The sequence below is a fragment of the Mesocricetus auratus genome, unplaced genomic scaffold (assembly GCF_017639785.1).
Source record: "Mesocricetus auratus isolate SY011 unplaced genomic scaffold, BCM_Maur_2.0 Super-Scaffold_100022, whole genome shotgun sequence".
Lineage (NCBI taxonomy): Eukaryota > Metazoa > Chordata > Mammalia > Rodentia > Cricetidae > Mesocricetus > Mesocricetus auratus.
The window spans coordinates 34,790,621-34,815,114 of NW_024429203.1; the positions used below are offsets into that span (position 1 = coordinate 34,790,621).

Consider the following 24,494-nt stretch of genomic DNA (forward strand, 5'->3'; position numbering starts at 1 on the left):
TCTAGCCTCCTTAAACATGATACACTAGTATATGTACCTGCCACACACATGCACACTCTTGACTATAAAAGAAAGTCTACTGTATATTACACGCCAGTAGTTATGGCATTTTATTTAGACCCACAGTTCCACAAAAAAAATGAGGGCTAGTGTTGTCTGTCTGTTTTCTTTTCTTTCTGGGTTTTTTTTTTAAGGTGGTAGGATGGAGGTGTTAAAACAGAGACCTACAACTCAGTATATACCCCAGGCTAGATCAAATTCATGCACAGCAATCCTCCTGCCTCAACCCCTAGTTATTGCTGGAATTGAGGGTATGTACCATCACTCCTGGTTTATGTACTATTTCATCATCGATTTGAAACCTAGGCTAAACTCATGATGATGATAGGTATGTTACCTTCGTGATACTTGAAGCTTATTAGATGGAGGCACTATGTTGACAGCTTTGTATTCATTATTAATCCTTATAATAACCCTATGAAGTTGATGCTTTTATTCCATTTGGGGGGAAAAAAAGAACAATTCTTGCCCAATAAATACAACCTGAAGATTAGCAAAGGGGGAATTCAAACCTAGATAATAATGAAGATTGTCTAATACGGAATAACACAGCAACAAGTTTGTGCTAACATAAGATACCTAATATTTCAGCAGTCAGTTATTTGGGTATCTGTGTGGGAGGGGAGCATCATACCCACTCAACTGTACAAGCAAAAGCAGGAAAGGGGCATGGGAAAAAGGTTATATTTCATATTAGAAAATTCTAGAATTTTCAAATATTAAAAATTATGACACCATCAAGTTTAGCATAACTTTCTTTAAGTTATCCAGAGTAAAGTTTCTCCACATGCTTTCTACCTGAAATACAGTGATAGATAAGAGCATTAGAAGTACCATTATATATACAACTTACTTCATGGACACAGATCTACATAGGATTCCCACAGCATCAACCATACCTCTAAACCCCTTTAGTTTGCTTAGGGTAGCAGATCAGAATGAAAATGAAAAATAAAAGAATGAGGTAGGGATACAGACTAATGCTGGAGCACATGCCTAATATGTTTGAGGCCCTGGGTTCAATCTCCAGTATCACAACAAAGAAAAAAGTATGACTTTCTCTGTATCAGGTAAATATTAATATTTGTTGAATATCATACATGTTTCTAAGCCCTTTGCCTATACTAGTTCAGAAATGATTTTATTAATTAGGTACTGAGTTATTTCTATTTCATAGATCAGGGTGCTAAGACACAAATAAGCAACTTCCTCAAGACCACACATGAGGAAATGGCAATGCCAAGATTCAAACAAAGAGGTTTCACTGCAGATCCAAAACTCTTAAACAGGCCAACAAACTGCCTCTCTGCTTTTCCTGAGACATGACGGGTAAATTCCAACAATTTCTTCCAAGATGCTACAACAAAAAAAAATTTTTGCCTCTGTAGGGATAAGTTCAAATGTTTGCCAGGACTGGATATGGTAGCACAGACCTCTCATCCCAGCATACCAGAAGCAAAGATGAATGGCTCTCTGTGAATTTGAGGCCAGCATGGTCTACATAGTAAGTTCCAGACCAGTCAGGGCTGTATCATGAGACTCTGCTCAAGTGAAAAAAAGTAGTAGTAGTAGAAGTAATAGTTAGCTAGGATTGCAATGTTCCCATGCCACACCCACTTCAGTTTAATGTCATAAGGTTCTTAGATCCTCAACCCCACAGGCTCAGAAGACTCATTTATGACGTTTCTCCTTATCCTTGGGTAAGCTGAGTAGTAAGGATCCTCTTGGTAACCCTAGCAGCAAGTGACACTGCTTTTGAGGTAGCCCAGTCCAGGGCTGTCAGCATGGGACTTCATAAAATCAATATGCTATCACATAAAAATGAGAATACAATCTCTTGGTCCCAGACAAGATCTATGCATTAAAAAATCCAACTCTCACACATTTAACAGTATTTACTGAAAATGTGACTCTATACCAGGCACCATTTTCTTTTAAAAGACATTTTCAAGTATCTCAGGCTGGCCTTGAACTTGCTACATAGTCAAGGCTAACCTTGAACTTCTGTGTGCCACTACACCTGGTTTATACAGTGTGGGGGAATAAAGCTGCACTTCTTGCATGACAAGCAAGCACTCTACCAACTGAGCTATGTAATCCATTCTGCTATTCAAATGATGAAAACAAACACCTTTGAAAAAGAGGCATGAACTTGAAACTCTAACAGCTCCTAAATTCTAACAGGTCAAGAAAAAAAATCCTTATATTTTGAAAATTCAGTGGTCATTGGAAGTTGAACACTGTAAACAAGCAAACACACTCTATAACTCATTTATAATGTGTTTTATAGATTAACAATTTACAGTAATATTCTTATACAACAAACCACTATTAATTCACTGTCAACTTGATGGAACTTGGAGTCATCTTATGTGATGGCTATTCTTAGTTGTCATTTGATAACATCTGGAATTAACTAACACCCAAACTGCTAGGTACACCTGTGAGGGATTTTTCTTGATTTGGACATTTGAATTGGAAAGACCCACCGTAAGTCTGGGCCACAACTTCTGGTAGGTAGCCTATACCAAGGAATTCTTGTTCTTTGCCTGCCTGCTCTCACTCTCACTGGCAAATTCATTCCCTCACCAGCATTACTGCATACTTCTTCAGGATTCTGAGGAATACTGATGACCAGCTGAAATATCTAGCCTTGTGGCCTGAACAACTATTGGATTATTGGATTTAAGAGACAGCCATTGTTGGAATAGTCAGGCTACAGCCTGTAAAACATTCTGGTAAGGATGGATGGATGGATGGATGGATGGATGGATGGATGGATGGATGGATGGATGGAGGATTGATATTCATCCAAGCAGTTGTTTCTCTAGAGAAACCTGATTAATACATCATGAAAACAAACCTCTGGTCATGCCTGTAGTTTGTATATTGGATTAATTGGGGTGAAGATTCATTCTAAATGGGGGGGGGGCTGGACTGAACAAAAAAAAAAACAAGCTAAGCACCAGCATTCACCTCTCTCTGCTCTCTGAATTGGGCACAATGACACTATTTTGTAAGGCTTACTTCATTCAAGACAGGTAAAAGCAAGTCACTTTATTAAAACTTAAAAAAAAAAATCACTAACAAATGAGATGGATCCAAATTTTCAATCGCTGCAAATGACTCAGTGAGTAGGCAGTTATAAACCTTCTAACTGATGCTAGAAAAAGCTAATGTTTTCATGAACATTTTCAAATGCTGGTCTGAGTGGATATTATTATTGGCTCTGCATTAGGCTGTTGTTTTTCTTTAAAGTATTTCTGAAGTGCTGCATAACTCACAGAGGAAGAAGACCATGCTTCTCTCATTATTATAGAAGTAAGAAAGCCAATCCATATTTGTGGCCTTTCTGAAGACTAATTCTGAATATTTAAAATATTGCTACTCCAATGTCACCATTTTGGCCTCCAATGAGTTTGCATGTTCCCTATAATAGAACAAACTACAGTTTATCAATGTTACAGGATTGTATATGCAGCCAATTAAAAATAAAATCAAAAGCGAATATAGTTTAATATTCCTCTCTTGCCAGAAATGATAATGCATGCCTGTTATCCTAGTGCTTGCAAAACTGAGGGCAATTTGCAAAAATTCAAATGCAGCTTGGGCTACACAACAAAACAATATCTAAGTAAGAAAAAAGATTAAAACAAACAAAAAAACCTTAGTTTCCCATTATAAAATGCAATAGACAATGAATTTTTTATAATGCCCAATTCATTTTTAATTTTTTTTAGATTTATTTACTTATGTTTTTGGGTATTTTGCCTACGTGTATGTTTGGGCATCATGGCCATGCCTGGTAGCTTCAGAGAAGAGAAGACAGTTAAAATCCCCTGACACTATAGTTATAGATGGTTATGAACCACCATGTGGGTGCTGGGTTTGAACCTGGATCCTCTGGATGAGCTGCCAGTGCTTTTCATTGCTGAGTCATCTCTCCAGCCCCACTCAATTCAGTTTTTAAAAGAGAATTGATTTTGCCTTTTGAGATGTGGTTTCAATATAGCAGAGCATGGTCCTGAACTTCTGGTCTGACCTCCACCTTGTAAGTGCTGAGATCACAGGCATGTGCAATACAGGAGTTCACACAGAACTCTACCATCTGACCTACATCTCTAGCCCTAGTTATTATTCTATGATTAATAAGACTATGATGTGTGTGCATACAGAACTATAAAGCATGTGTAATATGTGTATGTGAACATTTACTACTTACTCTATGAAGGGATCCCCTCCAAGGAAGGAGCCTCAGCACTTATTTTCTTAAGGTATCAAGCTACAGGTGTACTTCCAAACTTAGTTATGTGAATTCCTTGAAATTAGAATTCTTCTTAGAGAATATTCTGAAAATTATAAGTAGAATTTCCACTTGGCTTTTAGACAACTGCAACTTTAACACAGATGTATGACATGAAGTTCTACAAATATGCAAATATAATATTTTATTGAGGCAAAGCTTTAAAAAAGAAACTCTCATGAGACACAAAAATGAGCATTCAGCATCCACAGAGCAACGTGGCTTTGCTGCTTTACTCTCATATAATCCTCCAGAGTACCTGTGAAGTGATGGTTTATTACATATTATAAGAAAAATTATATGTTCTAGAATTGTGCTAACAGTACCCAAATTTGGCTACTTGGTACTTAAAATGCAGTTAGCCTGAACTAAGAAGGGCTGTATTTGAAAAATATACAACAGAAATTAAAATCAGAATGTAGAAAAACTTTCATTAAGATGCATCACAAGTCAGTCAGTGGTCATGCACGCCTTTTAATCCTAGCACTTGGGAGATACAGGCTGTTGGGTCTCTGTGAGTTCATAGTCAGCCTGGAGCTCTACAGAGAGAGCTCCAGGATAGCCAGGGCTACACAGAAAAACCCTGTGGGGGTAGGGGGTAGGGTGAGTGAGAGGGGCATGGTGGCAGTGCACGCCTTTAATCCCGGCACTCAGGAGGCAGAGACAGGTAGATCTCTGTGAGTTTGAGGCCAGCCTGGTCTACAGAGCAAGTGCCAGGACAGCCTCCAAAGCTACACAGAGAAACACTGTCTGGAAAAAACTAGGGGGGGGGGGGAGAGACCCAAACAAACAAAAAGATACATCATAAAGATTTGCTTCATCTATCTGTACTATTTAAAATGCAAGACCCAGAAACTAGAAATTACCTATGTGGCTGCTGTCAGTTCTACTAGACAGCACTGGCGAGAGATTTGAGACATATATTTTGAAACTATCAAGGTTAGTTTCTGCACTACTAATATATCCTTGTCAGTTCTTAGCATCAGAGAGGTGGCATTTTTTTTAAAATGATAAATCATCAGGAAAAAAAAGGTTTATCAGATTATTAAAAGGAGCTGCTTCAAACATTCATTTAATTTATATAGTTTAGCAGTGTGGAAAAAATAAGAGAGAAATACCATTTTTCTAAATGAAAAGAATCCATTGAATTTATATTTCCTAAACCACTCCAGCTCCCACATACCTGCTGCTCGGTGGTTAACTCATTCTACTGATTATAACCAATACATAAGCCATAGGCCTACTTTATTTAGTGTAATATCAATTAGGTATTTTGGAATATATATACACTAAAAAACTAGATGAATAAAAGCATAAAGTTATTAGTACTAGTTATCTCTAGATGGAAGGACAGACTTTCCCCTTTTACTCAATGTTCCATTTTAGTCTGTATCTTTTTTAACTTATCTTAAAAGTTAATTCAATTCCCAGCAACAACACTATGACGCTCACAACCCCTTATAACTCCAGCTCTACAGAACCCCTCTTCTGACTTCCCTGGGCAAATGCATTCATTCATGTGTACAATCATCCCCTCTCCCACCACACACTCATTAATTAAAAATAGAAACAAATTTTTTAAAAATCTTTTTTTTTTGAGACAGGGTCTCATTCATTCACTATGTATATTAAGCTGTCCTCGAACTCTTAGGAGATCCACCTGCCTTTGCCTTGAGTACTGAGACCACATCTCACTCAGCTTTTAAAAAAACTATTAATATGCTGGGCAGTAGTGGTGATATATGCTTTTAATCCCAGCACTCCACAGGCAAAGGCAGGTGGATCTCTGAGTTCCAGGTCAGTCTGGTACACAGAGCAAGTTCCAGGACAGAGAAACCATGTCTTGAAAATACAACAAATAAAATAAATAAATGATAAATAAATAGCAATTTTAAAGGGTTATTTTTTTAATGTGTAGTATAATATATAATGTCAAACTACAATTCAGATCTTCAAGTAAAAGAATGGAGAGAATTAGAGAGAGGCCTTTGTGTACAGCAAGACTCAGTCTGGCCTGTTTAGATAGTAAATCCATAAAAATACAGACCACGTAACCAGAGGAGATAAGAGAAGATTAGCATTCAGTGTTTTGTAAAGCCCTGTAGTTGCCATTTGCAAAAGAATATAAAACATGGTGTTTCTGATGACAAGATTCTTTTGTTAGATATTTGGAATGCAGAACTAGGGGAAGAACTACAACTTGCATTTATAATAGGAGTCAAATTCTGCTTACACATGTTTCATTAAAAAAATACATGAAATAAAATTAAAGAATTGAAAAGTTCAAATCCCTAAATTAGAAATTACTATATTTATAGACTACTACTGCAGGTGTGGTTTACAGACTCACAGACACAACCATTGTACAAGCTTCATTTGTAAGGAAAGATGCACAAAGAATTGATTTAGTTATGTTCTTAGTAACACAGATCGGAAAAGCTTATCAAAGGGCAGGTTCCTCCTTTCTCCCTCTCATTGTTTAGTATGCTAACTTCCGTGTGCAGTTAGGAAACCCACAAGCTCTTTTAACTTTAAGGTGAACAATTCAATTACAATCAAGGATTTTTTTTTAAATATTTGGTTGTAAAGTTTACCACCATGGTTACCAAGGTTCCCAAAAGGTAAGATAAGAAATGGGTGGCATTAGCAAAATGCTTTCTACTGCCTCACCAATACCTTAAGTCTTCCTCACACAAACACCCACAATTCCACCTGCCCCCCCACTCAAATAAAACCCCAAACACTGCTTGCTCCACACCTGTAAGGAAGGCAGAATTTCATCCTTTCAGATGTCCATTATTCCACCATTTAAGAGTTGTATCATGCTCTTCCCTTGATATAAGGTAACTGAATCTACTTTGCAAATTAAAGTGGAAGCCCTAACTTTAAACAATGAAAAGTGCTACAGCCAACCACATGTGGATGAAAATGGAAACTACAAAGTACTACTTATTTCTAAATATAATACTTATACCATGTTTTATATTATTTAACAAATACATGATACTAATTATACTTCTGATGACAACTCATTAAAAACCATCTTGGCCCTTGAGTAACTGAAGAAAAAATGATCAGGACACAGAAGAAAACTGAGAAAATCATTTTCCCAAGGGCACAGCTTGCAAATAGCAGACATGAGAATCAACTCCTGGCAATCCAAGCCCAGAATTCATCCAGCTGTAACCACAATGCTATGCTTCCAGAGGACTCAGAAAGCAGACGGTTCACCAAAGCCCAGGTAAGCATTTAGTAACAATCTGTTAAGCAAATGAGAGGAGGAAAATGGCAAGAACAAAAAGAAGTAAAAAAGCCAGCACCCATGAATCTAGCTCATCACTGGGACTGTACTGGGATAGTTCCTAATAGTGTTTTCTTCTGGTACACACACAGGGTTTCTTTTCCTTTATCAAACACTCAGCACATGATTTTCTAGAAAACTAAAACTTCTAAAATACTAGTCTCAGCATTTCAGAGTAACAGTTTAACTTACATTTGAAGTATTTGTTTCTGTGCATAAATGTTAATTTCATTCACAACCCAGTACATAGATATGAGCATTGCCACCATCTTTCAAATGTGGACACTGAAGCATTGTTAGGAAACTAAGCTAAAGTCACATAGTTAGCAAATAGCTAACTATATCCAGGCAGGTTGACCTCCGAAATTAGAATCCTTTACTACTCCTGGAGGGTAGGTTTACGAGCTACTTGAAAGATAGCAATTGTGTGTTTGCAAAGCCTAAAATGAGAGAGTTAATGCAGATTTATTTTATTTTGACCTAAGAATGACATGCGACTAGAGTTTTTAGTATCTTATATTTTCTTGAACAAGGTAATTAAATCTTCATGCCTGAGCCCATAAGGGTCAAATATCTTATGAGATCCCTTCATTCAACAAGTGGTTATCACCAAATGCTAGGGACTGAGCTAACGGTCTGCACTCCACACAGAAAGATTCATTGCAGTCAGCATAGAAGTATGCTTAGGTTTCTCACAACTAATAAATCCAACAAAGTGGGATATAAAAACGAGCAACAGTTTTGCCAACCATCCAGTGTTAGAACTAAGAATGCAGTCCTGTGATTACCTGCCTTAATCTACAAAGTACTTACATCTCTCATTTTTCTTATAGTTTCTCAAGAGTGACACACCTAAATAATTACTGGGTAGGTGCCTTGCTTCAGGTGATGCCTCTTTTTAACAGCTGTCAATGAAGCTTACCCATTTTTACTAGAAAGGAACTGAAATTGAGATGTTTTATTATAACTTCAGTTTACTAGACTGCACACTTAGATTACTTTTACATTTATAAATTTGTATTTTACACATTTGACTCTAATAATCCAATGATAATAGTGAATGTCTATGACCATCTTTAAAAGAAGCTGAAATTTTTTTCAATAAATAAGCATCTCCACAGAAGATGGTTGATTTTTATATGGAAAAAATTGGTTATATCCTGTCTTAAGCCAAATCCTATTGATTGTTTAAAAAAAAAAGTAGCAGTGATCCAAAAGTTACAATCAAGTGCAGGGCTGGAAAGAGAACTCAAAAGTCTGCTCTTCTGGAGGATTCAGGTTCGATTCCCAGAGTCCATGTAGCAGCTCACAACAGTCTGTAACTCCTGTTCCAGAGAATTCAGCACCCTCTTCTAGCCTCCTCCAACACCAAGCACACAAGAGATGCACAAAGATAAATGCAAGCAAGATACTCAATACACATAAAGTTAAAAGTCAAATGCAACAGAAACACTCCTAACCAACATAGTGTAATGAATCTTAATTGAAAGCCTCTTGATTATAAGTACAGTTATCAAACCAAAGACATTATAACAGAAATGGAAAAAATGAGAGAAGGACCTCAGAAACCAAAGGCAAAATGCTATGAAGTTTTTGCTGGCTGATAATTAATTGCTAGTGTACATGAAACCTTGGTATATTTCTAAACTGACAAATGTTTACACCCAATGTTCAAATGGAATTTTAGTTAATCCATTTGTCCTTCCTTTCTTCCTTCTTTCCTTCCTTCCTTCCTTCCTTCCTTCCTTTGTTCCTTCCTTCCTGAGACAGGGACAGAAACTTCCATCTATAGTTAACCCCAAATACATCTCAGCATCTTGAAGACACTGAGTACTGGATAAGTATTTATTAATGATGGATATGACATTCATCCTATTATGACTACCTACAGTCAAATGGCTCCTCCTAATAAGTAAATCTTTGAACCTCTTCTCTTCTTTATTTAGCATGTATACACATCTCTTGGGTGATCTAATCTATACTGAGAACCCCCAAATATACCTGGCTTGGAATATTCGACTGTGAATTCAACTGCTGAAGTGTCATCTCTATTAGGATGACTATTAAGCATCCTGCTCTGCAGGATTTTCAGTATGAACACATGCAAGTTTTTATACACAGAAATAAAAACAGATGTGAGATTTTATTCCTAGAGTTAGGAAAACTGAGAAAGCCTAGAAGCACTGACAGAACAGTAGCAATAAGCATACCTACCATTCAGATCTTAACTACAAAATACCATTCTCCAATAAAAAGAACCAGGGCTCACTGAACAAATGACTGAGTCTAAGGGTATGGAAGAAAAAAAAAAAAACAAGATGAGTCTGAACCATCTACTAGTGCTATATCATACAGATGGGTACATACATTCACAAAGGATAGGAGCATCAAAGGACACAGAGGTCAACTAAAAGAGCTCCCAATGATAGTATTAAATTATAACTGAAGTATAAAATACTCATGAATTTAAACTGATATCATGATAAATGACAGATGGACAAACCTTCCTTACAGAATCCAAGTTAATAAATGCAGGAAAAATGATGGGCTGGAGAGATGGCTCAGCAGTTAAGAGCACTGGCTGATGTTCCAGAGGACTTGGGATTTAGTTCCCAGCACCCACATAGCAGTACATAACTGTCTGTAACTCCAGTTCCAGGGCTCAAAGCCCAATTCTGGCCTCTGCAGGCACCAGGCACACACATGATGCAGAGACATACATGTAAGAAAAACACCCATACACACAAAAAAAATAACAAAGTTTTTAAAAGTAATAAATATATGCAGGGAAAAAAATCAAAGAAATTTTTACCAAAGAATCTTTAAAACAATACAGCAGTAACTATTACAAGCAAGATCTACCGAAGAATGTTAGAATCAGTAGAATGTTAGAAATAAGATAATGGCAAAGTTTCCAGCCTAATCATGAGCCTGAGCATGGTGGCACATACCTTTAATTCCAGTACTTGGGAGGCAGAAACAGATCTCTATGAGTTTGAGGCCAGTGTGGTCTACATAGTGAGTTTCAGGCCAACCAGCGAGCCACAGTGAGTCCCTGTCATAAATTCATTAATTAATTACCAGTCTAAGTATGGTATGGAGTATCAGAATTCAGGGTCACTGCCCCATCAAGGTAAAGGCACTTAGGACTAAGTCTTATAACCTCAGTTCAATACCAGGATCCCACATGGTAGAAAGAACTAACTCTCAAAAGTTATTCTCTGGGGATGGAGAAATGGATGGCTCAGTGGTTTAGAACACTTGTTGCTCTAGTATAGTACCCAGGTTCAATCCCCAGTACCCACATGGTAGCTAACAACCATCTATAACTCCAGTTCCCAATGACTTCTTCTGGCCTCTGTAGGCACCAGACATGTACATGGTACGCATACATGTATGTAGGCAAATATACCTAAAAAATAAAAACGTTGTCCTCTGACCTCCATATCCATGCTGTGGCATATGCCATTGTGGGCGTGCACACACCTATATACATGTACACAAAATACATTAAAATGTAATAAAAAATTTTTAAGGAAAATCAAAAGCAAATGTGAATTGTGGAAAATCTTTTAAAATACCTGACCAATAATCTCTGTGTATGTGTGTGTGTATGTGGATGCACATGTGTGTGGAACCCAGAATTCAACATCAGGTTGTCTTAACTCCATCGCTTCTCTGCTTTTTTTTTTATAATAAATGTATGATGTTATACAAAAGGTAGTAAAAGCACAGTCAATGGAAGGAATAACTGAGGAGTCAAACATCACTGAAATTAAATCTACTGTTATGTAAAATCCACTATCGTGGTAACAAGACAAGCAATAATCTAAGAAAAATATTAGTAAGATATATCTTCTGATAGAGAACTTTTATCCAAAGTAGACAACAAAAACTTAAAATTCAACTAGAAAAGGAGTAATCCAAGTGAAAATGGGCAAAATAATCTGCACAGACAATTCATCAAAGGTGACCCTTGTTTTTTGAGACAAGGTCTCTCATGAACCTGGAGTTCATCAATTGAAGCAGGCTGGCTCACCAATGAGCTCCAGGAGTCTGTCTGCATCTGCCCCCTATTCTCTTTGCCATGGTTACAGAACCACATGCAGACTAGATGTGTCTGCCTTTTATTTTATTTGGGTTCTGGAGACCCACACTCAGGCCCCAAAGCTTTGTACAACAATCATTTTACCAGCTGTGCCACCCTCCTAGCCCTGACCAGTATTCTTTATAAATATCAGGGTCATAAAAGACCAAGAAACTGTCACACAATAAAAGAGACAAAGAACTGATAACTACACGAGATAGTTGAGGCATCATACCAATGTTAATTTCTTGGCTTGATAAGCTATTCTGAGTGTTTAGGATGTTAACTTTAGAGGAAACTGGGTGATAGCCTACTTGTCAATGGTTCATAATGGGAACAATTTTACCCACTGTCTGGAGATATTTCTGATTGTCACAAGTTGGAGAGATGGTACTAACATTTAGAGGAAGAAATCTGGGATGCTGCTTAGCTCCTAGAATATACAGGACAACACCCAAAACCCTTAAAGAATATCTGTAGTGCTAAAGTTGGCAAACACTAATAGTACATTTCTAATCACCTTTCATTAATTCCTGGGTTGGTGTAAGGCACCAGCATCTCTTAATCATTCCCTTTTTAGCAGTGCTGGAGATCAAACCCAGGGCCTTGCATATGATAGGCAAGCACACTACTACTGAGCTATACCCCAAGCCCCAGCTTAATTAAAAAGTATGCTTGTTTTTGAAACAGATCTCATTATGTAGCCTGAACTCACCAGGCTGGCCTGAAACTCACAAAAAATCCTCCTGCCTCTGTCTTACGAGTGTGCTGGGATTAAAGGCATGTGCCACCAAACCTAGCTCATTAACACACTTTTTAAAAAAGCCTCCTAGCTGGTCTTGCTTCTATTCTGTCTTGTTTAGATGACTATCACCACAGTAGTCAAAAAGAAATATTTAAAAACAGTAAATCTAGTACATCAATCCTCTGCTCAGAACTGTGTAAGAATCCTAAACTCTTCTCTCCCAAAGAAAAACCGAAGTCCTTGTAATGTCCTGTAGGCTCTATGTGCTCAGGGTCTAGTTTCTCTGACTGTACCTAGCTATACTCTTTGATTCACACAGCTCTCCTGGGATCCTAGGATACAGCAAATATACTTCTCCTTCAGGAAACATGTACGTTTGTTTCACTCTTTTAAATATCCATTCGCTCTCACCGTTCATTCACTTTCTCAGATGTTGTTTCAAAAAATGTACTTTCAGGTGGGTGAGATGGTTCAGTGAGTAAAGGTGTTTGTCACCAAGCCTGACAGCCCAAGTTCAGTCCTTAAGGCCCACATGAATTAATTTTAATTAACTAATTAACTACAAGTTTTAAAATATTTATAATGTACTTTCAAGCTAGGTATGGTGGTGCATGCCTTTAGGCCCAGTAGTCAGGAAGCTGAAGCAGAATTTCCATGAGCTCAAAGACAGCCAAAGCTACCTATCAATACATTTTCTCAAAGAAAAAAGTAAAAGCCTGCACTCTTTGGCATCCCTATACTCCTTTCTTGCTTTATTTTTCTCTCAAGCATAGCCATCTCCTAATATAACAATTTCTGTCTAGTTTACTGTTACAATCTTTGTATCTAGAACAGTACCATGTTCGATGCTCCACAAACATTTTGTAATGATATACCTCAAAAGTTCCAAATTAAGTACTTCAATGTTTTCCCTCTACTTTCTATGCACTGTTATGTTTTCCATCTCGTCCCTTTACTTCAGGAGAACATGGTTTGGAGAATAATGAGGCAGTCTCTGAACACTGGTCCCATTACTTGACACATGTCATTTAACCTCTCTAATCCTTAGTTTCTTCATCTAAGGCAGCAGTTCTCAACCTGTGGGTCTTGATCCCAATGGGGGTCAAAAGACCCTTTCACAGGGGTCACATATCAGATATCCTGCATTTCAGATATTTACATTAGGATTCATACCAGTAGCAAAATTTCAGTTATGAAGTAACAATGAAAATAATTTTATGGTTGGGGGGTCACCATAACATGGGGACCTGTATTAAAGGGCCGCAGCATTAGGAAGCTTGAAAACCACTGATTTAAGGGAATGGCAAAGGCAAGCATATAAGGATCACAATACATTGTGTGGTTAGAATTAGGATTAGAATATAGTACTAAAGTATACAGAAGATAGCAGGTACTCTTACTATGCCTCATTACTAACTCTGCAGCTTTATGCCCATTCTATGCTTTTAGAGTTTGGATTTATAGTGGTATCTATATCCTTTCACACACTTCATTTCTCTACATCAGGTAACCCCTCCAGGTTATCTGCTCATGATCCATCATGGACTTCACAATTCTTCATACAATCTGTCCTATTTTTAGGTATCTCTACCAAACTGTTACCTATAAAGCAGCTGGCAATAACCTGGGCTCTGAACGTATCAGTAAGGTTTGAACTCTCACTATGCATCTTACCAACACAGAGTACACTGATAAGATAAGGGTCTCATGAATATTGAATAGATTCTCCAGATATAATCAGAAATCCAACCGCCATGTCAATAAATCCAAGGTCTACAACCTCAAACAGTTCCTCAACATTCTTCAGTTCCCTGGCCATGTGTCTATCTGCCTCTCTGCTCTCCAGTATTTACTCACATACTCTTTTCAACCTCTGTTCTACCAACTCCCTTTCATTCTTTTTTTTTTGTTTGTTTGTTTTTTGTTTTGGTTTTATGAGACAGGGTTTCTCTGTTTTGGAGGCTATCAGTCCAGCCCGGCCTCGAACTCACAGATCCGCCTGCCTCTGCCTCCCAAGTGCTGGGAGTAAAGGCATGGGCCACCACCGTCCCGCCCCCTTTCATTCTTAATGGCTAATCAAAATCGCATAAGACAAGCTGTTAATTCTTTCCCTTCTATCAGTTTCAAACTTACTTACCCTGCCGTTTGCGATGGTTATTCTTGGTTGTCAACTGGACTACATCTGAAATTAACTAAAACCCAAACAGGCTGAACAAGCCATGGAGAGCAGCACTCCTCCATGGCCTCTGCACCAGCTTCCCACCGCCAGGTTCTGCCCTCTTTGAGTTCCTGTCCTGACTTTCTTCAATAATGAACAGTGATGTGGAAGAGTAAGCTAAATGAAACCTTTCCTCCCCAGGTTGCTGTTGGTCATGGTGTTTGTCACAATAGAAACCCTAAGACACCCAAGACCAAATTCTCTACCTATGCCCAGGATGTTCACTCATTTCCTTCCTTCCTCTCTCCTTCTTCATCCCTTCCTCCCATTTTTCCTCTACGCTGGCCTCTCCTCCCTCCCCCACTCTTTCTCTCTCCATTGAGTCCTCCCAGTTCCACATAAGCATGCCCAAGACACTTAATTTATAAAAAACATTTAAAGGCAAACTTCTTTAATATCTCAGCATCTGACTCCTTACACTTTCTTTCAGAGTCCTTGGTTACAAACATTGTACTTGCTTGGGCTTGGTGACAAACACTGGTGGTAATCCAAGTCCTGGGGAGTTAGAGGCAAGAAGAACAGGAGTTCAAGGTCAGTTTTGGGAACATAGCTAGTAAAATGCAAGTCTGGGCTCCATGATAATCCAGTCAGGAAAAGTCAAAAAGAAAAACACTGTATCCTTCTCAATTAGCTAAACTACTAGCTGTCCTATACTCTTCAACCTCCTCAGTTAATTACAATGTAGCTAACTGCTCTAAATTACTTTCAAACAAGTTAATCTCCAAGTCTCAGAGACTTCATTCAAACCGTATCTTACTTGCCCTTTTCATGGTAGGACACAGGTTGACAACTCCTAGTCCTTTAAATAGTTTCCTCTCTTAGCTTTCTGACAAACCCTTTCAGTTTTTCTGGTTTTTGTTTCTGTATTTGTTTTTTCATCCTTGGTCTATCTGGCCTAGATGATTGATTTTTCCCCCTTAGCTATTGGTCCTATCTACCTAGCAGCTCCTAACACAAACACAGGAATTATCCTTAATCTTCAGTCTTTATTTATTCGTTTGTTTATGAGAGGCATCATTACATTTGAACAATAGAGGATAATTTGTAGCAAGGGATTCTCTACTACCATGTGCATCCAAGGGATGATAGTAAGTTGGCTAAACCATCTCACGGGACCCAACCTTTTTCTATTCTATAATCTACTTGTTCTATTCTACTGAAAATACTTCCCAAATCTCTCCTACATCCACTCCTCTTCCTCTACACTCTATGCCATTCCTCACCAGAAACAGCTTTTTAACTGGTCTTGCTTCTAGTTATGCCCCCTAATCCAGCTTTCATTTCTCTGTCAAAATGATAGGTCTAAGCCAGTCTGGTTGTATTGCAGGATGGTTTATTGGAGGTGGTGGTGAGGTATTTTGTTTGCATTTTGTTTATCTTATGTGTGTAGGTGTTTTGTCTTCCGGTGTCCTCTGACACCAGAGTAAAGTGTCAGACCCCCTAGATCTAGAGGAACATTTGTGAGCCACTGTATTAAGGGCCCAGAATTGAACCCAGGTCTTCTAGAAACGCCATCTCTCCAGCCCTGCTTTTGTTTTTCAACTAAAATTTCACAGCCTTCAAGGAGAGGTTAAAATTCCTAAACTTGGTTTACAATCAGTGATTTTACTTCATTTGCCTTTGTTCTAAAGCTGTGCTATTGACGTATAGAAACGGAGCTAGGCTTAATTTTAAATGTGCTACAGTGTAAAAATACCACCAAATTCTGAAGAATTTGTATGAAAAGGAGAATGTTAAATGTCTTAGTATTACTGCTTTATATTGATTACATGTTGAAATTATATTATTTTTAAATGCTGGCTTACTTTATATTATGAATCTCATTTTTTTAAAATACAGCTACTAGAAATTTCAAATTACATACATGACTCATGTTTGCAGTTTATTTTTCAATTTAACAGCACTGGGTTAAAATGTTTCTTCTTTCTGAACTTAGTTGATTCATATATTATTCAAGATTAGCTTGAGTAACTCACTAAGATTCCAGAACATCCCCCATAGCCAAGAATCCAAGTCTTGAATCAACAAGCTTCCTCTATACTTTCTTCCCTCACAGGCACCTGTACACACACCTGTCATATAGCACACCATATGGTAATTACCAGGTGCCAGATAGCTCTCCTCCTAAAGTACAAACTCCCAGCAAAAAAGAGGATCATTCTACATATATTCAGGTCCTACCACCATACCTAGCACTTTAAAAGACACTCAAATACTTGTGTTTTGTCCAAATGTGAATTTGGTCTGAAAGTTACAAGAACATTAGAACTCTCCAAGGAAAACCAGCCAACTGGGAAGAAGCCTGTACTAGAAGCTCTAATAATGGAAAGAACAGGGCATAAGAATCACAGTAAAAGACAAAGGAGAAAATAAAGTTCACATCCACACTTGCCTCTTACAGTGAAAATAGGGATTTGCAAAAGTGATATGGAGCCTCAAACTCACACTTGGCGTGCCAGGGGCCACAGTTTGATTTCTAAATTGCTTTAACAACTCATCCAACAAAAGAGTATGACTTGGCAGGTTACAACACAAACAGCTAGAGCCCAGCACCTGTTCCCCTTAAACAGCACATCATTACCGTTAAAAACAACAACAAATCCCTCTCATGAAGCAAATGCTAATCTCATGATGCTTCACCATGGAGCAATTTACAAGAGTTATTATATGAAATGTGTCAAAGTCTGAATTTATGGTTGATGCTTATTTGGCAAATATGGTTGGCACTGTTAGCTGTTACAAGGCATGTTTGCAAATACGCAAATAAAAGTTTTTAAGCTCTCGACTTAAATATTTTCATTACCATAAATGTACAAAGATAAATGTTTATATGCATACACATATAATGCATTTCAGGAACGAACCTTTTAATGTGACTGTCAGAAAACAGTTACAAAGTGGCATTATTTCTTTATGGGCCTCAGGACAGACTCTTAAAAATGAATTCTGACAGAATGTTGATGGGGTACAAATACTACTGTGGAAGTTCCTCTGCACTGTTACTAGACAAAATGAATAGCCAGAACCCTAATAACTCAGAATAAGCTTATCTTTTCCTCTCACCAAAACACTTCTCACAACACTGGAAACCAGCCAATCATAAATGTCTGTCCCTACGCAGAAGGTGGGAGAAAGGAGGGCTGCAAATCAAAAAGCTTTAAAGAAATTTCCCCCACATAACATAGTCATGTTACTCTCTCCAAAATAGACATGATAAAATATTTTCTCTTCTTCCCCTCTGACATCTATGGGAAGGGGATGTTTGTTTTTTCACATAGTTTGTGAGCTGGTCATTGCCAGAACTCACTGGCAGTGGTATGAACTCTGTTTCCACTGTTAACTGTTAATCTCTCTGATAAGGCTACTAACTCCTATCTTGGAAGCCAAGGAAATGTACCTCACCTGCAATTATAGTTTACTGAAAAAGCCACCGAAGACGTGCCAGGCACTTTGGAAAGTAATTAGGGTAGGCAGTGAATTGAAAGATCTAAACTGCTCTTGAGATTACAAAAGAAGCCATCATGAAGTGGGTATCCAAGATTGCTCACGGAAAGTTTTACCCTGGTGGATAATTCAAGATTGGGCTTTCAGGTTTTTATTTTTATTTTTTTCCACTTTGCAGAAAGCAGTATGTTTTCTCTTCACTACACACTTCATTTAGCAGGGGAGGTAAAGGAGAGACACTGTGGCTGAACAAAAAAACAAAAAACAAAACCAACAAAAACAAACGAACAATAACAAAAAACACCAGGCCGCCAAACAGAATACTCAAAGCAATTCCAATTCAGGTGAAAAGGCTATTCATGTACATCATCCAGTGACCTAAAAATAGTCTTTTATGTAAGTCGCCAAGTATTTAATTGAAAGTGTAATCTTAACCACATTCAACAGAGGCAAAGAAAAATGTACTAGGTTTTCTATAGTAAGGCCAATAAAGATGAAATCATAGTTTTCCTCTAACTCATCTCTACCCTTCAACGCCAGCCTTCCAATAACTCCATTCCACAGCTCTGATTCCTAAATTTGGGTCCTTTGAAAAGCGGACTGCAGAAATGAGACTTGGGGGGAGGGGGGACGTCTCTTTTCTATTGCTCTCGGCAGTCATTAATGTAGTCCAAGAACGAAATCGAGCTCTCTCAGATGGTGCATAAGATGGGAAAAAAACGAGAAAGGGACCTAGTTCAGATGGCAAGTCCTCTTCGAAGGAGGAAAGGAAAGTCTCAAGAATCCCTAAGTCAAAGGGCAAAGAAAAAAACTGTCTAACCCAACCTCTCAAAATCCCAAAGCCCTAAGCAACCCATTAAGTCCGCGCGCGTTAGGGGCTCACCAGTCAGAGCTTGGAGAGAGAAGACACAGAGCCACCGGTTCAGTCCTGACTAATGCTGCAAGGCTGAGTCTTATCCTCCCAGGTCTGGGAGTGGGAAGACCGTACAGACTTGGCAGAAGCCCCTCCTGCTCCAGCCTCCGGCGTCCAGCTCCTCTAAGGCTTCACTTTCCCCTGGAGCCCAGCAGCCCAGCCCCGGGAAGTCCCTAGCCGCCAGGTTCCAACTTTCCCTCCTCTTGGGGGCGCCGCGCAACCGGGACCATCTCAGCCAGGGTAGGCAGGCCTGGGCCGACGGGGGACACGAGAGGGCTCACGGCGCCCGCGGGGAGCGTGGGTGGCCGGGACGCTGCAACCCGCGCCCTGCAGGACGCACCGGCTACCGAGCCCCTGCGGCGCCGCCCAGTCCAGATTCCCCCTAGGTCCGCGTCCTCACCTCCCGGCGACCCTGGCCCCATAACCCAGCGCGCGTGGGAAAGGGACTGGAGGGTACGTAGGTTACCCTGCCCCCGTTACCTGAGGGGAGCACACGCCGTTGCAATGATCACCATTGCCGCCCGTCCCGTCCCCTTTCTGGTGATCCCGGCCGCCGCCACCGAGCAACTGACACAACTAACTAACTACTCGCGGCCGCGGAGTCCACAGCGCGCTCCCGGCCGCTCGCCGTCCACCCAGCCTACCAGTCTGCTCGCTCCTCCCAACCCCGCAAGCCGCCCTGCCGCGCGCACCCTCGTCCGCTTCAGTTCTTGAGATAGCGCGCGCGCGCGCGCGCACCGAAGCTCGGCATCTCCGAGCTCTCCACTCAGCCCCGCGGGAGGAGCTGCCAAGAGGCCACGCCTCCCGGAGTGCCAATATCCGGAGAATAAGACCTAGAGAAGGTCTGATTGGCTAAGGGGCGGGGCCAAAACTAGAGGGCGGGGCAACCGGGACCTTGAGCCCACGTGATGGGGAATTTGGGTTCAATTAAACGCCAGTGGAAATTAACAGCGCAGTTTTGGACCTTTTCGGGACCTACTCATCTTATGCCAGTCCGTGGTCAAGTACAGAATAAGTGTTCTCAAAGACTCCAGTATATAATAATTACCAATTTAAGTTCCACTATTTTTTGAGAGTCTTAGGTAAGACAAAAACTACATTTCCCAAAGACCTTCGCGAAAGTGAGTCTCACCTTGCGTAGTCACGTAGTCCTTCGCCGCATTGGGCAAAATAATCCCTTCACTTCTCTGAAAGTATAGGGTATAATATTTCACGTCTCTCCTCACCGGAATAATTCTAAATACCATCACGATAGGAGAAGTTACCTATCTGGAGGTGGCTAAGTGATTAGGAAAAGAGTAAGAAAAGACACCAAAATAAAGTACTGCGGAGGAATTTCTGTCAAGCTGTGAGACGACGGAGTGAAGAGTGGAGGCGATTGAGAGGGGCTGAGGGAATTGTCCTCTGTGCAAGGGACTTTCATTAGTCCCCAGGCCCCTGCCTGCCCCCCGTCAGCAGGTTAGTAAGCATGGGGGCGGCCACAGGCGAGATGTCCTTCCCCCTTTGAAGATCATCCCTCTTTTGCTGCTGCTGTTATTGGTTTGTCTTGGTTTGAGGCCCACTGAATGGGGGCGCCTCACTTCCGGCTGGGGGAAGGGAGACATGCTGTCATAGGGGAGGGGGAAATATAACTCACTTCCTGTGGGGTAGGAGGATGTTTTGGGGGGTGTCCAAGCCACTTCCCGTGCTGATGAGAGCCAGAAAAGGTGTTGGTTTGTGCGAATCTGAAAGACAGTTTCTACAGCCTTGGGGGGCTTGTTTTCAGGCCACAAGTTCGGTTCTTCCCCTAGGTGGTTATAATCACCAGGCCACGTTCAGAATTTATGTATTTTGTCTTTACGTATTATATGGAAATTTTCTCCCCAGCAAGATTTCCTTTATGTTTTCTCCAAAGAATTCAAAACACCTTGTTAAAATTCTCTGCAAGACTGCATATTTTGTGTTGTGACTCTTGTGGTGCCCTCTCGTGCACCCTAGTCAAGGGTGTCCTTGACTGAGTGAAGCAGCGTGGTCTCTGCCTAGACCTGGAAGCAGGAACTCTACCCACTCTTTTGAGGAGGTAGTTTATTGGTTAGAGGACCGAATGGCTCACATAAATTACGAGGCATTTTCATGTTTGCAAAGGGAGAATATCGTAGTGCAGTACTTAAATTTAATATTACATTAATAGATGTAATCAGTATGCTACATACTTAGACTTTAGGACTGAAGGATTTGCCCAATGCCCGAGAACAGCATCATCAACCTTAATATTGTTTTCATGTAGCTTATATGTGGCATTTATGAAAGATGCGTTTTATTGCGTTTCCCCCCTTTGTAATTTAATCGAATTTGTCACTGATTTCAAACTGAGTTCTAGTTAAGGTTTTAAGGCATGGCACAAGGATGATGGGTTCAGCTCATATGTTGAGTAAGGGGGAAATAATTCACAAAGAACAAAAGGTGAATAAGACAGAATTTCCTGTTTTCTTGTATTATTCTTTCTTTTTTTTTCTTTTTTACAAGAAGCGGTATCTAAAGTGGAAATAAACAACAATTTTGATTCCTTGGCTTCTCTTGTCAAGCAACACAGCATATATGTGTATGTTTGCTGGCAGACTCAGTCTATTTTTGGACTTCATTTTGTAAAAATCTCAACCTTTTTTTAAACTCGAGATATCTTGAACCTAAAATTATATTGCCTTCCAATATTAAGATGTATATATTTCTAATTTCATAGCTTGCACCTAGAGTAGAGAATATTTTAAACTAAACATGAAAATATTTTTTTACCTTAATATGGACATAAAAAAAGTAATTCTTATTTCTAAGAACATATATATGACACACACAGAGACTGCAACACCATGAGCAGGGCCTGCACAGGTCTGCACTAGATGGCTGTCCTAGAGCTGAAAAGAGAAGTAGGCATGAGCCCCCTTCCCTAACCCACAAGCTCTCTCCAACTGATAGCCACTTACAAATGAAAAATCAGTTTTGTCTAAAGGAGTTTCACTGGGGAAACCAACCATTCTTGAGGATAGGCTCCATGCCTAGCAGTACATGGCCAAAACAAAATGAATTCAATACATCTTTGTAGAGTCAGTGCTTTTTATTATTATTATTCTTTATGCCTTTGTGCATATGTTATGGCTTCCAATTTGGAGAGTTTATGGGATTCCTGTGTCTGTGAATGTGTGTGTCTCTGCATCTGTGAGTTTCTTGTTCTCCATTCCCCTACCCCCAAGCCTGCTTTGGCTCCATTTCTTATTTTGTCCTATTCCGATATGTTATTGTATTTTATTATTAAGGGGTAGATTCGGATCGGAGGGGAGGAACTTGGAGGACTGGAGGTGGGCAGCAGGGGAGCTAATCAAAACTATTTTTTGAAAAGCTATTTTCAATAAAAGAAGAAACAAATTTTTCTTAGACTGGAAGTATAGCTAAATGATAGACCACTTGCTTTTTATATCTAATATGAGCCCTTGGATATTGGGTCCTATCACCAGTACTGACAGGAAAAAATAAAAAATAAAATCAGCCTGGCCAGGTATGGTGGTGCACCCCTTTAATCTCAGCACCCAGGAGGCAGAGGCAGGCAAACCTCAGTGAGTTCCAGGCCAGCTAGACATACACAGTGATTCCCTATCTCAAAAGTAAATAATAAATAAATCAGTCTGATGGGTCAGCGATGTGGCTGAGGGGTAGAGAGAACACTTACCTCACATGAAAGGACTTCCAGTTTTGTCCCCAGAGCCACCAACAACAACAACAAAAATTTTGAGATGCTAAAATCAGTATATAAAATAGTACAAAAATTTTGCAGTGGTGTTAATTTTTAAAAGATAAGACAAAATATTGTCTGTGGTTATTGATAGAAAGTTAGGGACAGGTAGCACTGCACCAAGTGGATATTAATTGAATAGAGAGAAAGTATTCATTGTCTTCTACATGAATGTAATATACTAGATGTAACCACCCTGAAAAATTAAACCATAGTGGTAGAGCTAAATGAGAAAGAGAGAAAATAATGTCATAATATTAGTTGAGGTACAGTAATGGTATTGCCTTTTGAGAACAGCTTTGGAAAGCATGGGAGTTTATTAAATTGATCCTGAAGATATTTGTGGAAGACATGCAGTATAATAGAAATAAGACAAATTGCAGTGGAGAGACCTGTGCAGGTTGAAGAACTGTCTGTTGAGAAGAAAGCAATATAGAAAGTACGTATCAGGAAGATGTTTTGTGATAAGTGACAGTTATTCATTGGTCCCATCAAAGAAGACTTATTAGATGCACTGGTGAAAAATAGAGAAGGAAGCCTGTGTGGCCCAGTCCTCCTCCTTTTTAAGAAGCGTTTCTGTGGAAAGGCTTATCTTCTTTCGAGGGATTGTCCCCCTTAATGCCCAGTGTTCTTTTTTTTTTTTTTTTTTTTTCCTCACATGTTCCTAGTGTCAAAATTGGGAAAAGAAAAACCATTTGTAAACATATTGTTGCTTCTTTAAATCAATAGATTTTAGATTTTCATTTCACTACTTGCTACCTATGATACAGAAGTTGTTGATTATTTTTAGAGTATTTGGAGTAAGTAACCATTTTCTTTTTAAAGCAGTTGTTACATGCACTGCTTGGAGCAGTTTGAAATGTTACTGCAGTAAGCCAATATTCTCAAGTCCATGGCACCGAAATTTGATCATCCACAGAGATGATACATAATGCAAAGCCTCTTTTCAGCCTTTTGGTTACCTTGTCCTGTAAAACTGATGCTAATGTTTTATAACAGGCGACTTTACTTGATACCTTGATGGTGGTGATTTTTTGGTTTCTGCTTTATAGTTGAGGGCTAAAGAGGGACAGTCTAGCAGTTTAAATGGTTTTACATTTGTTGCTTTGCTGTCTTTTATTTCTGAACTTTTGTGTGTGTTCAAATGAGAATTCCTTTTACATGGTTTCTCATGATTTCAACAAAACCTGAGTACTGCTTTGTATCAGTCATGTTCTAATTTCAAGTACAGGAGATACAAATACCCATATTCTCTTGGAACTCTTCCTGATTGATGGATCAAAGGTAGCATTTTGCTTACTTGGTCTTCTTGGGTGAGACATATGTTATAATTACTGTTCAAGTTGGATTAAGATGCACTCCTAAATTTGATCTCTCTTGATCTTGATTTCTAAGCCATTCTAAAATTCGTTTTTAATATTTCCTTTATTTTTGCATGTATCATGGTTTTTCTGTTTTAATTTGCTTTGTACTCAGTATGAGTGAACACTAGGGAAAATTGGAGATCAAACTGGCCTAGATTCAGAGCTAGTCTTTGTATTTTATTAGCTTCATCACCTTGAGCAGTTAGCTTCCATGAACACCAGTTTCTCTAGTCTAGATATGACTCTTTGATGAAAGGGGTTATTACTCCTTGGTGAAGTCCTAGTAGTAACAATTT

The 24,494-nt window shown here is 39.3% G+C and overlaps 2 protein-coding genes across 7 annotated transcripts in view; one reads left to right on the top strand and one right to left on the bottom strand.

The window, feature by feature from the left end:
* Peak1 (pseudopodium enriched atypical kinase 1) overlaps positions 1-19,855 on the bottom strand; it is a 221,988-nt gene extending 202,133 nt beyond the window's left edge. For 3 of the 6 annotated variants that reach the window (XM_013112959.3, XM_021226851.2, XM_040730261.1), the window contains exon 1: positions 19,552-19,740. The gene's annotated coding sequence lies outside the window, so the exon portion shown is untranslated. Of the gene's footprint in view, positions 1-19,041; positions 19,479-19,551; positions 19,741-19,763 lie in introns of those variants that run through there. The other 3 variants (XM_021226850.2, XM_040730259.1, XM_040730260.1) reach the window with 3 other exon arrangements.
* A 367-nt stretch (positions 19,856-20,222) lies between these two features.
* Hmg20a (high mobility group 20A) overlaps positions 20,223-24,494 on the top strand; it is an 86,526-nt gene continuing 82,254 nt past the window's right edge. Inside the window, exon 1 of the mRNA XM_040729746.1 lies at positions 20,223-20,529. The gene's annotated coding sequence lies outside the window, so the exon portion shown is untranslated. The remainder of the gene's footprint in view (positions 20,530-24,494) is intronic.